Source organism: Arachis duranensis, chromosome 6 (assembly GCF_000817695.3).
Source record: "Arachis duranensis cultivar V14167 chromosome 6, aradu.V14167.gnm2.J7QH, whole genome shotgun sequence".
NCBI classification, from domain to species: domain Eukaryota; kingdom Viridiplantae; phylum Streptophyta; class Magnoliopsida; order Fabales; family Fabaceae; genus Arachis; species Arachis duranensis.
Window position 1 is genome coordinate 97,574,139 of NC_029777.3, and position 4,325 is coordinate 97,578,463.

Genomic DNA, 4,325 nt, shown 5'->3' on the forward strand with positions numbered 1-4,325 from the left:
TGTGTTCTTTCCTTTTTTTTAAATTTTATAATTTTTTTATTAAAGTAGGAGTATTTTAGGAATAAAATTAATTTAAAAAAAAGACTATTTTAATAAAAAAATACGTTAAAAATGATTTTAAATCAAAATATACATCTGGGACGGGTTCGATTTCGATCCTCAACGTGAGGGACCAAAACAATACTTATTTTTTTTTAATGACTATATTTTAAATTATTAAAAAATAATTATTTTTACTCATCGTGTGGTATATATAATTAAGTAATTGTATAGAATATCTTTACAATGCTAATATACACAAATTATTAAAAACTCTTTTTAATAATTGCCTTTGTCCAATAATGTTGAATCCAAGATCTAATTTTATTATTACGAAACATGCTAAGTTCATTCAATTTATCAAAAGAAAATTCCTTGTGAAAAATAGAGATATCTGAGTAAGGGATTTTTATTTTTCGTGATAAAATATAAGATCTCTGGATAAATGTTTGAGGTATTTATTACCACACTTCGTGGATCGACTAATTAACTCCACTTGATTAAATCAATGTCATATTTAAAAAAGAATAAATAAAATAAAATACAAAAATACAACTTATATATTATTGTACTTATGCATGGTATCTTAAACATTGCAGATGATAGCACTACAATTAACCATGGTATAAAGTTCTTGTAAAAAGTAAAACTATATATTATATAAATTAGTTTATACTCACACCCCCAAAAAAAAGTTTAAAAAGTTGATATCTACAATGTTAAACTTTGCTGCTTCTTTTTTTTTTTTTATCTTTTAAATGTCCATTTAATTTGACCTCTTGTCAAGGCAGTTTTTGACATTCCTCAAAAACAGTGTGCCTGCTTCCTAATATAAGCTAGTACTTAGTTTGAATTTTGACTAGTTTTATTTTATCTTTAAAATAATAAGTAAAAATAAATAATAAAAAAATGATACGTTAAGAGTTAAGACTAAGGAATAAGGATGTTGAATGTGTGAAAAAAGGACATATATTTTTAATTTATTTGGTTTGGATTCTCTCATTATTTGTTTCCATTCAAATAGAAGAAGCTTTTTCTTTATATTTTCTAATATTTTTTTACAAGGTCAAACCTAGGATTAATCTCCAGTCAAAAAAACAAATTAAACTGAGTAAATTTCAAAGATGTAATATTCGATTTCCAAAGATGATGAGGCATACTTGGAATTTTATTTACTTTTAAACATTTTAAGTATGGTAATAGCTTCATGAGCATAATATTTTTCGCAATTATTAAATTAAAAGTTCAAAAAGAACACATGAAAATGAATCACTAAATTAAAATATTCTATAAATCTGAATGAAAATTCCATTAAAAGTTACTTTTGATAATAAAAAATTAAGTATAATTGTGTCTCTAGAATTTTTAAAATATTTTAAATTTATATTATTATTAACATTTTTTTTAATATTTTAAATCTTTTCAATTATATCCTGACTTATTGAAAATAATATTCTTAACAAAGATGATGATGTGACAATACTAAATTAACATGTCACTAAAACGTAATATTCCCAAGCTGCGCTAGTTACCTAAAATTACCATATCATATAATGTTAACTCTACAAACATCGTTGAAATATACTTAAACGTTAAAGGTAAAATTAAAATCAATAAATGTTTAGGACAAAACATATATTTACTATATTTTGATTTTTAAATAAAAATCATATTAATAATATGAAATGCCTCGAATATACATAAAAGGGTGATTGAATCGTGCTTATAAATATTTTCTGAAAATTTGAGGTCTCAAAAGCTAATAAGCTTAGGAATTATGAACACTAAAGGTATATATTTCTTTAAAAAATTTATTATTATTAGATCATCTTTTAAAAAATATAGAGATTATAAAAATAAAATAATGTTAGGTATTTATTTTTTTTAGTCAATATTAGTTAATTTTTTTAAATTATTTTACTTATTTTAATCTAAATCCTAAATGATAAATTTTGTTTTTAACCTACACCCAAAATTATAAATACTAAATTCTAAATAACTAAAAATTAATTTTTTATATTTTTTCTAAAAATAATAGAAATGAAAGAGGCAAAAGACTTTAAAAATATAAGAGAAAAATTGAGAAATATATCACACAATGATGTATATTTGTTTTGTCAAAATCTATCTGCATTCAGTCCTTAACAACTATTAGATTTTCACTAGATCTTCATTCTTCAATGTACAAGTTTATGATCATTGACTAACCTACTCAACCTAAACAACTCTGATCTTCAAATTCTCAAGCTAAGCGCTAACTAATATAACATTAATCTAAGATCTTTTTTTATATTTTTTCTTCAAACATTTTTAAGCTAAGCGAGATGATCACTATTGGATAAATATTCAAGGATATACGAGAGTTTGTTGTGATAAATCATAGAAACTAATGTGAGATTCCAAAATAATTTCTAAGGCTTGGAACACTCAACTCTTGTTGGTAATTTGGACACTAAAATATACAAATGAGCCATCCTATATTACAAAAATTTTTAATTTATTGTTCTCTTCTAAGATGAGAAAATGTGAAACAGAAATAGAAATTCTCAATTTAGAGATTTTGAACAATAGAATAAAAATATTGGATACTTTTTCACTTTGTGCACTTTGTTCTTTAGTTTTTAGGATTTCCAAATGATCTCATATATAATGAGAGTGACTTCTCCATTGAAAATCCTTCTTTTTTATCCGTCCATGATCATTAAAGAAGGTATAAAGTACACTCGCTACTGAAAACTAATTTGAATTTATATGACTCAAAATAATTTTTATCTTAATTATTTAAAATAAGGATAATGTTAGGAAGACAAAAAGAACAGCCAGAACTTGCCTTATTTAGCATTCATTAATTGTCGCAACAATTAATAAATGCTAAATAAGGCAAGTTATGGTTGTTTTTGGTTAATTTTCTTTGGTTACCAAACATTTCCGTTATTATAGCATGATGTAATTCTAGTTGAATGCTGAATTAGTTTCTTGGAAATCATGATGATTATTTGTTTTGATAAATGATAAACATCTTTGATGCGTGATAAATATATTTTATGTATAGTAAAATTATTTGATAAGTGACAAAAATAAATTTCAAGTATTGATAACATTACGTAAATTGAAAGAATTACTAAATTTTGTAAAAAGAAAAGTGAATTTTAACAAAAAAAAAATTATGTTATAAATTCAAAATTTTCGCTCATAAAATTTAACATGCAAGCAATGAAGATGATAAGATCAAAGTTCAAGATTCAATAAAACTAGTTTACAACTTTAGAATTTTATTAAGGGTGAAACTAATTTTATCTTTAAAGTTGAAATTATTTTAATGGAAATGTTTGGTAACCAAAGAAAATCAATAATACTAATACCCACTAATGCATTATTCTTTGATAGCACATGAATGCATGTATGCCAAATATGAGTTTGTTAGACAATTATTAGGGGTGAGAAGCATCTGAAATTAGGAGCGCAACGAATAACGGAAAAAAAATAATACAAAAAAAAAGAATAGAAAATTTATGTAGACTAGTTTTTTAAACACTAAATTTTTGTGAGGTGTTAGCACTCTAAACAAAACAGGATGATGCCTGAAAATTGGCACGTGCCAATTCGATGCTGGGAGAGCCTGCAAAATTAGTGTTGTTGTTAAGTTGAGGGAGTTTTCATATGCACCATGTTAAATTACGAAGAGTATCCAACTATAACAAGTTAGAGCCTTAAATAACAGAAGTTGTGTATGATGGTTTCAGTGGCTAAGAGAAGGGGGTTGAATCTTAGCTCCCTTTTTCGGTGTTAACACTTGCTGAACTTTAGAGAAGACTTTTCTGTTTTTGCTCGTCACTCGACACGAGCAACTTTGTTTTGTCTCGTACCTTGCCACGAGACTTTTTGTTTTGTCTCGTCACTTGGCACGAGATAATTCTGGCTTTTGCTCCTGTGTAGTAGAAAACAGAAATGGAATAGAAAGAGAAGAAGATTGCACCCAGATATATCCTGGTTCGGCTGCTAAGTGCAGTGCAGCCTACATCCAGTCTCCATCACAAACATGATGGAATTTCACTATAATCAATCTAATTACAACTTGTAAAGTGCTAACCCAACTTACAAGGGGATTCCCACAGAATCATGATACACAACATAGATGAACAAAGGAACTCTAAGACATCTATGGCTTTTTCTTTTAATTTTGCACTCTCTGCCTTTTTCCGCTCTATGACTTTTTCATACAAACCTCACTGTTTGCCTTTTTCCATGAGACTCAAGACATGACAAAATTAAACAGAAAAACTACA